The sequence below is a fragment of the Lissotriton vulgaris genome, chromosome 7 (genome assembly GCF_964263255.1).
Source record: "Lissotriton vulgaris chromosome 7, aLisVul1.2, whole genome shotgun sequence".
Taxonomy (NCBI): Eukaryota; Metazoa; Chordata; class Amphibia; order Caudata; family Salamandridae; genus Lissotriton; species Lissotriton vulgaris.
The window spans coordinates 1,167,836,737-1,167,848,266 of NC_141695.1; positions in this window are offsets into that span (position 1 = coordinate 1,167,836,737).

Sequence of the window (11,530 nt, forward strand, 5' to 3'; positions counted from 1 at the left end):
AAGTTTTCAGGATTCCTCCACTGTAACATTCATAGCTTGGGACTGTAGCTGTGTGTAGTAGGCCTCGAAGGCATCTGCCACCCCCTGTCTGTTCCTCGCCTGGTCACTCAATTCAGTCCGTATCTCCAACACCCAGCGGTTCACGTGTTCCCCTCTGTCTAGCCAGGCCAAATTTTTTCCAGCCTTGTTCCCTACCTCATAGAGGCGATTTTATGTTGCTTTATTGCTCACACCTAGGGACCCTATTCCAGTCAAAATCATTAAGAAACTTGATGACAGTGCCTTGGAAATCATTGTAAATCTTTTGAATTCCTCTCTTGACCTTGCCACTGTCCCAGCCCTATGGAAACATGCCATGGTTACGCCTCTTTTAAAAAAACCTACAGCAAATCCAGATATCCTCGCCAACTACAGACCTATATCCCTGCTTCCTACTTTCTCCAAATGTATGGAGAGACACGTGCATTCAGCTCTTTCAAATTTTGCAGAAGAAAGTTTACTTCTACACCCCTCTCAGTCAGGTTTTAGGGCAGGCTTCTCTACAGAAACCGCCCTGCTTGGAGTCACTGAACATATTCGAAAGCTGCTTGATCAAGGTCAGACGGTCGCGCTCGTGCTGTTAGATCTGAGCGCGGCCTTCGACACCATTTCTCATGAAATTCTCATCAAGGAATTGCATAAGAACGGTGTACGCGGAAAGGCCCTTGAATGGATCCGTTCTTTCCTGACGGAACGAACATTCCAAATTACTTCTTCAAGAGCCGTTTCGGACACCCTGCGAGCACCCCACGGAGTGCCTCAGGGATCTATTCTGAGCCCGTTATTTTTTAATTTATATCTCAGACCCCTGGCCGACCTTGCTGAAAAATCTGGTCTCACCCTTATGACTTACGCCGACGACTCCCAAATCATCTTTTCCCTATCCAAATCCTGTCCAAACTCCCCCTCTCTACTCAAAGCAGGACTCCAAAACATCCTGAACTGGATGACGAGAAACCAGTTAAAACTCAACGGGGACAAGACAGAGATCTTGGTCCTGGGAAAGCATCGAGAATTGTGGAATCCTCTACATTGGCCTGATCAGATGGGCACCTTTCCTACCCCGGTGACCCATGTTCGAAATCTGGGTTTTATTCTGGATAATTCCTTGTCCATGAATCAACAGGCCAGTAAAGTTACTGGTCTATGCCTCACCATAGTCAAATGGTTGAGGAAAATCCTCTGGATGCTGCCTCTTGCCACACAAAAGACTGTAGTCAATGCCCTTATAACATCTCGGCTTGACTACGGCAACATTCTGTACCTGGGCGCTAACAAAGCAGTAGTTGGCCGACTACAATTGGTCCAGAACGCAGCAGTCCGCCTATTGTGCAATATTCCAAAAAACATCGGAGTCTCAAGTCATCGCCGGGAACTTCATTGGCTCAGGGTGGAAAATAGAATCCGTTTTAAAGCACTGAACTACATGTTCAGAATTAAAGCAGGCACGGCACCTAAATACCTCCTAGCTCTAGCCCACCCTTACACTCCAAAGCGTAATCTTCGGTCGCAATCAGCGGCCAACTTTTGTGTGCCAAGATTTAAACTGGCAAGAGTAGGTGGCAGATCTTTTGCACACCTAGGACCTTCCCTCTGGAACACACTCCCTCCCTTTATCCGAAAGGAGGAAAATTACGCCAGGTTTAGAAGGCATGTCAAGACCTGGCTATTTGATCAATAATTCTCAATAGCCACCTTCCTTCTCCTGTCTTTCTACTAGCTGAGTCTAGGCGCCGGGAAACCCTTTTTGGGTAGCTGTTGCGCCCTACAAATCGAAAAAATAAATAAAAATAAATAAATAAACACTTGTGGCATTATGGAATAGATTTTTGATAGTGTTCCTTGAACAAAAGTTGTTTTAATTATTTCTTAAACACAATAGGCTTAATTCTCTCTAGATAAAAATGTACTAAGGTGAACAAGAAGATAGACGTAGAAAGTGAAATTAAAGGAACGATCAATGGCACAGTTGTTTTTTGGATGGTAAATGGAGAAAATATTCCATGGTGTTTTTTTGTGGTTGTTGCTTTTAGGGCCTAGTATCCCCCAATGTTCTTAAGGTCTTATTTTTCTTGTTCCTATGACTTAAGGGTATCACCGTCTGTTTTTTCTTTGGTTAAGTGCCCTAGGGTTATCGCAGTCAGATTTTTTCACACCCTAATTCGCAGTTTAGAAATTGGGATCTCTTGGGTATCACAGTCGGGCTCTATAGAGATGGACTTTTCTTTCTTTGGTGCTTCACAGATGTTTTCCATTCTTGAGCACCAACTAACCTCGATAGGTGGGGAAAGAGAGTTGAAAAGGCTGCAACACATTTGGCATTGCCCCCCTGTAGCCTAGCAAAAAGCTTAGCATGCCAAAACAAATCCTTAAAGCACATAACTAAGAAACGCAGGGTATAAAGCCGTGAGTGGGATGAGTTGTTCAAGAACACTACATCGGCATAAGCCTACTAGGCCATTGTTTTTTTTTATTATTAATTTGTTTATTGCAATTTCAAAGGCAAAAAGAAACAAGGTACATCAGAACAGAAATAGGTGGCGAATCACAAGCATCAATCAGACAATCTTGAGAGTGGTAACATCTATCAAAGTCAGCAGTTTCGTACGAATAGTTGCATCTTTAGAATATCAAGAAGGCAGTAACATGATGGCATCAGCAGAAAGAGAAGACAAAGAACCATGCAGTGTAGGCCAACTTATTGACAAAAGAACGTCAACCTCCGTGCCTGGTGATCAGCGCTCCAATTGTGCTGAGAAAGCAGCGCGAACTAAGGAGGTGTTGTAGTATCCATCGCAGCTATCATGTTAGTTGTGTCAGTGTCGTCGTAACAGTCATCCCTCGCCCTCCCCTCCACACTAGTCTGCATGTCTCCATCCTCTGCTTCATCTCTGTCTTGTGCGCTTGACATTAACGTACCATCCAGTATTAGGGACCAGAAGTTTTTAGGTGTATTCTTCGGGGGCATCAAATCACTATATAATTCAGTTTGAGTACAACAATATATCAATTTTCTCTTCCATAAATTAAGGGAAGGCGGAGGACATCTCATCCAGGTTCTAGCAATGCACCATTTAGCTATTAGAAACTCCATGTCGACTAATCTCCTCTGGACAAGGGCGTAAGGGTTTGGAATATCCAAGGAGGGCTAGCAGAGGGTCCGGGTCCAGGGCTAGAGACAGCACTCTGTTAATTTCACCGTATACCACCTGCCAGAAAGGGGAGATGACGGGGCAGGTCCAAGCTACATCCAGAAAATCCGCCATTGGGGCACTGCATCTTTCGCACTCAGGTGAATCACGCAGGCAGTACCTGTGAAGTCTCTCTGGAGTGTAATAAGCTCTGTTCAAATATTTAAAGTGTATGAGTCTGTGGCGTCCATTTAGGGAGATCTTTCTAGTGCTAGCACAGCAATATTGCCAAAGTTCCTCGTTTAGTTCGGTGCCTAAGTCATGCTGCCAGGCTATTCTCGGCTTCGTGTATTCAGTGTATTTCTCAGTCTGGGCTATCCTATAGAGGTTAGTCATTAATTTCACAGGGGACTTTGCAGCCACCACGTAGTCAAATGCGGCCACCGTCACCGGCTCCTCAATGTCATCGCCAAGAAGCTCTCGCACAGCATGTCGCACCCTGTGGAACTGAAACCGCCATATCAGAGTGGGGTTCAGCTCAGTAGTATTAACCTCTGCCCAGGTTCGCGCTGCACCACCCGCAAATAAGTCGCCCATGGTGCGCAGACCAAGTTAATGAAGGGCCAGAATTACCCCTCTCTCCTGACATGGTGCTAGCCAATGACACTATTCAATCACCGCCCTTGGGGAGTACAGTAAGGTACACGCCTGAATCTCTATCATGTGATGCCATGCATGGATAACAGAGTTTAAGGAATCCAATATTCCCGTGCGGCGATCTCAAAACAATGATAGCAGTGCCGGCAAAGGAGTCGGGTCCGCGACTATCTTCTCAATACGGACGTAGGGAGCGTCATGCGGGCCATGTATCCAAGAATAAGCATGAGCACACTGCGCAACGCGATAGTCGAGTTCCATGTCTGGAGCATTCAGGCCACCCGCTGCATAGGGTCGTACTAAGACGCTCCAGGCCACCCTGGGTTGCTTACCCGCCCAGGCAAGGTGTATTAATAGGGACTGTAGCCTGCGGAAGAAGTGGGAAGATAGGGTCATCGGGATATTACAGAATAGGAAGAGAAATCACAGGAGAATCACAATTTTCATCAGGGAGATACGTTCCAGAAGTGATAGCGGAAGGGAAATCCATTTCTCTATATCATCCTCTAATTGCGATATGGCGCATCCATAATTTTCGCTAAGAACAATCTCAGAATCCATGTGGAGGCGAATTCCAAGATATCGGACCGCATCAGTAGTCCACTGAAGTGGATACTCCGGTTCAAACTGCGCTCTGGAGGGTGTCCAAGGGAACATAAGGGACTTAGCCCAGTTGACCTGAATGCCTGAGAGAGAACCAAAAAGAACCACCTCCCGCAAAACCTTAGAGAGGTGTGTAGCGGGGTCCCGAACATAAAGCAGTGTGTCGTCCGCATAGGTAGAGACAATAAGGTTATAGGACGAGATGCGGATACCTCGATGACCATGATACTCCCGAAGAGCACAGGCCAGTGGCTCAGCGGCCAACGCATAAAGTATCGGAGAGAGGGGGCAGCCCTGCCTCGTGCCTCTTCCGACAGCAATGGGTTCTGAAACCAGCAGGCCAATGCAGGTGCGTGCCGTCGGTAAGGAGTACAACACCATCAGGAGTTGTAAGAAAAGCTGCCCCACACCCATCCTGTTCAGCACCTGATAGAGGAACACCCATTCCACTGAATCAAATGCCTTTTCCATGTCCAGGAAGACTGAAACAGCTGATGCCTCTGTTGAAACGCAGCGAAGACAGTTCTAATGTTATATGTGAGGTTGCGCGCTGGGACAAAGCCAGATTGCTCCGGGGCAACCAGAGTTGTGACCAAGGGTTGTAGGCGGTTAGAGAGAAGCTTAGCGAAGATTTTTGTATCGACATTCATGAGAGAAAGAGGGCGATACGAGGCGCAGTCACTCGGGTCCTTGATTAAGGATCGCTACAATGATTGCCTCTCATAGAAGGAGGCATGATACCCGTATTGGCCATATCATCAAATAGAGTAAGTAAGTGTGGTATCAAAAGTTCAGAGAAAGCCTTATAGAAGCCGACCGTGAGCCCATCGCTGCCCGGCGCACTTCCACACTTCATGGACGACAAAGCCAGGGCAACCTCCTCACGCTCAAAGGGGCGAGCTAGGAATTCCCGATGTAAGACTGAGAGCCATGGAAGCTCGATATGTGCCAGGTAGTCCACAATACGCTCCTCAGGAGCAGGACTCCTTGACGCGTACAACTTCGCGTAATACTCTTGAAACCGCACCGCAATAGCTTCATTGGGAAGCGGAACTTCCGAGTCCTCCGAACGCATCGTCGGTATCGAGGTATTATCTCTACCACGTTTAGCTAGGCGGGCCAGAACAGAACCCGGGCGTTCACCTTCACAGTAGCTCCGGGCTGTGGCATACTTCCCTAGGTGCTTGATTTCCGAGTCCGCCTCATCGTTATAGTCTCGTAGGACCCTCGCTATTCCCTGATCAATTGAGTCGTCCCCGGACTGTGCCCCCAAGGCCTCCAGATCCTTAAGTTTGCGTTCCAACAACTCTAGACGACCGCTAATCGACTTCAGTACTCCTGCGTGCTTGGAGATGGTGACCCCTCTAGTGTATAGTTTAAATGCCTCCCAAACCGATTGAAACTCATCAACAGAGCCCACATTCGTCTAGAAGAATACCTCCAAAGCCGTCAGCAGTTCCTCTTTAAAGATAGGATCCAGCAAACAGTACGGGGGAAAGCGCCAGGCAAAAGATGGGATCCGTCAGGCGGGCATGGAGCAAGTAACCAGGATTGGCGAGTGGTCCGAGTAGGTTCCGGGCAAAACTTTGCATGCTGTTACGTTCTGGAGAAATCGAGAGGACACAAACCAGTAGTCTATTCTCGTAGATATATTATGTGGGGCTGAGTAGTGCATAAACCCGCCCTGTGACGGGTGTCTATGTCGCCAGACATCGACTAAGTCTAAATTTAGCAGCTGCATGGATAGAGTTCATGCAGAGGCCGAGGGAGACCGCGCTGGACCATCCGATCTGTCTAGCCCAGGATGTCGAGTCAGGTTAAAATTCCCACCCCAAAAAGTGATCTTGTCAGCGAACAGGAGGATCTTTGCAGCTAAGTCTGTATAGAAGGTAGGGAAATCAAAGTTGGGGCCATAGGTGTTCACAATACACAAGTCAGCGCCCTTGCCACGGCAGCTCGTGATAGCAAATCGACCATCACCATCTGTCACGGTGACCATGTTAAGCAAGACTTCGGATTGAACCAGGTGAGGATCCCTCTGGCGTGAGTAGTGAAACCTGCTGCGTGTATATTATTCTTGAGCCCTCTATAGCTAAGGATGGGGCTATCTAATGGGAGGTGCGTTTCCTGCAAGACAGCAATGTCTACTCTATGTCTAGCCAAGTATTGGAGGACACTGCGTACTTTACGGTGGTCGTTCAGGCCTCGCACATTCCAGGTCAGGAATCTTAACGTGTCAGGCCCTTCAATTCCTACTGTCCCGTCATCTGCCATGGAGTGCGTGGAAAAGTCATTGCTACCATGTCAAGTGTAAGTATGAGGTGTTCCGCGGACACGTTACCGCTCTTGGACGTCTCTCGCTTGCTTGCTACAAACCATGCAACCAATAAAAAACTTTGCATAAGAACATTTCCCACAGATATCTTTTACCAACCCACACCCACGCCTGCCCAACCCCAACTAGGCCGCGTTCAGTCTTCCACCCTGTCAAACAGTACCAAGCCCCCCTCTCACTCCTCAGCAACCAAACATTCACAAGCACACATACCCACACAATAAAGGCCCCCTACCCACCCCTCTGGATATGCATATGAGAGCAGTGGAAAACACACGGGCAGATGTAGTCGGAAAATAGGAGTGCAAGTATCACTCTAAAGCAATGTCAAGTTCGCTGCTCCCCTCACTCCACCGACCCAGAACTCAGGAAAATAGGAGGGTGGGAATACCACCCCGTGCTCAGTTGCCAAATGTCTCAATCCACAAATGCGAATTCAAAAACTGCCAAAGCATACGAATGTCCATAGCTTCCAAAAGAATAATCAGTGTTGTAAGGATCAAACCAAAACTCCCATTCCGAGCAAAACCTGAAAAAGCAAGAAGCGAACCCTATAGGACACAGGGGCATAGGATCATCTTATATCAATAACCACATCTGTAAAAAACCATCATAAACCTGTACCTCAGCCCCCCTCCCGCACACAAAACATGCCACGGAATGAGACAACAGAGCGTCAGAAAACACACTTAAGTTGCATTCAGTCTTGTTTCTCTAAGGGCTCCCTCTCCGTAGCCTCGCTCTCCTTCCTCAGTGAGTGTTTCTCCTTTTGCCAGTCTTTCAGGGTCTTTTGGAGCACCTTGGGATCCGTAAAGATCAAGGATCTACCCTGCCTGTTGACACGTAGTTTTGCGGGGTATAACATCGTATAATCTGCGCCAAGCTCGCGTAACTGACGTTTCAGAGATAGCAAATTGTTTCCTGGCCTCCTGCACCCTGGCCGTAAAGTCAGGATATATGGAAAGAACTGAACCCTCATATTGTATCGGCTGCTTTTCTCTGGCCAGTTTCAGGGCAACGTCGCGGTCCCGGTAGTTTAGTAGTTTGGCAATGATGGGCCGAGGGGGAGCCCCCTGCTTAGGTTGTGGGCCCAAGGAGCGATGCGCCCTTTCAACAATGAACATGGTCGAGAACGCTGTGTCTCCGAGGAGTTTCTTCAGGAGGCCTTCCATAAATAGTTCCATATTGCCTGTACGAGTCTTTTCCGGAAGGCCAGTGACACGTAGGTTACATCGGCGCGAGCTGGCCTCCAAATCTTCAGTCTTGTCCAGGAGGGACTGCACGGCCCTGCCAATTTGTTTGTTCTCCGAGTCGAACCTGGTCTGGGCCTCCTCAACCTCAGTGAGCCAACGCTCCGACATATCTATACGTTCCGCTTGTTTATTAGGCCGCTCAGCCATGCGATCCATGTGATAGGTAAGAGCGTCTATTTTCGTGCCCAGGTTTGCCATACCCCCTTGGAGATTCTTTTCCATGGTGAGAAGAATACTGCGTAAGTCCTGCTGCTGTGCTTTCTCTGTCTCAGGCCTATCCGCCGTAGTGCCTCCGCCTGCGTCGTCCATCGTCTTAAGGCCCTTGGGGCCGAAGGAGAGCTTGGACTGTGTCCTATCAGAGCGACCCATAGCAGTCAAAGGTGCACCCCCTCACTACCGGGGTGAGGCCCAGGCTAGGAGACCCAAGAGGCAGGTTGCAGCGACAGAATCCCCCCTCAAGCACCCCCACAGTCGGACAGGCCTCCAGATGCAAAGACCGTGACTGCGTAGGGCGGTAGCCTCAGCGAGGAGATCAGGAGTGCAGGCACACTCACTGCCAGAGTATGGCTGGGGGGCGCAAGAAGGGTGCACAGTTGTGTGGCGGTCGGCACAGGCCCGGGGAATTGGCGGGGCTCAGGGAAACTTGTCGCAGGCAGCAGCCAGTAGGTCAGCGTGAAGGTAGACAACAGACATAGACCAGTGCCTCTAGCTCCGTGAAAATGTATGCTTCACAGTCCCACCCCACAGGGTAACAGTCGCAGCTTTCCACGGAAGGGGCTATAATCCCTTGCTTGGCAAGGCACCTCCAGAAAATTTGTGCAGAGCTCATTCACCGCCCAGGTTCCAAAATCGCTCCAGTTGCAACGGCAGGGGGAGGCAGTGACGCACGTTGCAGTCCACACCACCAAAGACCACCACTGAACACAGGCGTGATGGCGCAGGAAGCCACCGGTCAACAAGTACTGTCCACTGGGTCTGCCATAGCAAAGAGCACTCTCAGGAAGGTCAGTGGGGGCTAATACAGGACTACGGCCCAGATAGCGCGGCCTTCAAAGTGTGGGGACCTTCACAGTAGACCCAGCTGCGATGCAACAGGCCTCCGGTCGTCAGTCCTTTCCGCGATGCGGGAGCGGGGGGGGAAAGGGGGGAAAGGAGAGACCCGATGTGCAAGGTCCTCTCTAACACCACGTAAGCCCCCACGATGTCCGCACTCCCCCACTCACCGCGTACACGGCCAGCCGCCGCCCTGATCCACTCCGCGATGTCCCCAGAGGCCTCGGTGGGAGGGGCCTGGATCTCCGACGCGGGTAGCGCGAAACTCGAGACCGCAGCTCAGTGGGCCCGCTGCGCGTCTCAGAGCAGGTCGCTCGACCTCGGTCCAGCGGGGATCAAACTCGGGCTAAGTCAGAGGAGTGAGGAGCCCAGAAGGAGCATACACTCCGGCGTCGCTATTTGGCAGAAAAATATGCAGCAACGAGCAGGATACTTGAAGGATCGTTAGACTGGGCGGAGGAGCTCCGGGATCAGGCAGCCATTTCGGACACGGCTAGCTCCGCCCCTCTACTAGGCCATTGTTAACCTGCAAAGGTACTTGGAAGACCTGGCGCTATATGAATTGTAGAAACTCTGACCAGGCTTCTTTGAGTGATGATGCTGCTTGGTCCATAGAACAACCAGCTTTTCTTGTCAGATCTTGCCAACCACATAGTGAGGTTCTTTAAGAGGAAGGGCCAATAGAGCAGTTAAAACTTGTGGTAGGTCCAGTCTTGTAGGCGCATACCACAATTGTTGAGATTAGGCTCACCAGGGCACCTGGAATATCGGCTCCCATACAGACTGGTATAAGTGTTCGAGGTGGTTGGTTTTCTGAGGGATTAGTGGTATAATAAATGGGCTGGTATTGCAATAGAGAGGGTGGCGAAACATCCATCATTACAGGAAATCTGCCTTTTTAACATGGTCACTACTGATCTTTTGCCTTTTTCTATACCCTATATTTTTGCTTGTTTTAGAACTCTGTGCACTTTACCTCTGCTAACCAGTAATAAAGTACCTGTGATCTCCCGTTAACCATGGTTAAATAAGCTTATTCCTGATGGACACATTTGTATTGTCTGTAATTTCTTATAATGTATGGTTTAAAAAGTGCACAGGCACAGAGGGCCTGAAATGTAACTGCCAGTAGTGGACTGCAGAACCCATTGTGCCATTCACCATAGTAACAGTGCAAACATGACCTCAGGCATACACTTTGTAGCCAGAATGTTGCAATATTAACTTGCAGGGTAACTTGTTAAAACTCTGTGTAGAATGACTGTTACAGTGTAAACATGAAGTGTAACCTGTTAAATAACCCATCTAGACATGCAAAAAGCTCTCTCGCCAGTGGTCATCCCGGCTACTGGTGTCCTGAATGGCGCAACCCTTGGATCTCACGGCAGTGGAGAATAAATGGTTTCAACCTGTGTGCACCAGGTGAGTTTGCTTTGGTTTGTGGTGGCTACGGCGCCATTTTGGTTTGTGCTTGGTGCTGTCTGAGCACCATTTTTGGACAAGCGCTTGAATTTGTTTGAGTTTTTTGTGAACATTGTACCATTTTGGTTCATATTTTGGGGGGTCTGAGGACCAACTTTGGTAAGATATATATGTGGGTTGTCGTAGTTGTTCTTCTGATGCTTGTTTGGAGGAGAGTCAGTCTGCGCCCCCGGAAGGCACTCCCAACTTCGACATGTATGTGAAACACAGCCTTGGCGCTATTATGTTTAGTACATTATGGAATAAATATACAAGGGAAAATGCTGAGTTGCAGTGGTCGTTGATGGGCACTTTCGATGAACAAAAACATAATTTCCTAACAGAAGGAAGTCCTGCAGGATAAATTGCTTGCAAGAAGAAGTAGGCATTCGCTGTTTGATTCCCTTAGAACATGGCAAAAGGAGGCTGAACAGAGACGAATGAAAGCAGAGAAGGAGCCCCGGAAGGGAAAGATGCAGACAGTAACTCAGAGAGCTGTAGTGTATGATAAAGAGAAAACAGAGAAAGGAATACAATGTGCCGATAGGAAGTTTCAATTGAAAACGTGAAAAGTCTTATGTTTCTCGAGATAATAATGATACATTTGTGGAGGAATCGTTGGATGGTTGACCCCCGCCCCCGTATGTCACGCAGAGGGTATACCCTGTACTTCTCCACCGCCTCAGTCACCCGATTCTTCTGTTTCTGTTGTCTCTGCCTCTGCTACTGCTGCTTCATCTGCTTTGGCCACCGCACTTCCTGTCCTTTCTCTGCCTTCGCCATCTGTGGCAAACATGTCTGTTGGTGTTCCGGCAACATGTATTGTCTCTCCATCCCTCTCGCCAGCTCATACGCCTACAACAGTCAGTAGCAACGTTATTACCTGGTAACTCTGTTTTCACCCCTACGTTTTTCCCCTGTTCCCCGGTGTCACAAAATATTGATAGACCAGTATGTGGCCATGAGGATAAGGACTAGACGAAATTCAAGGACCGGTT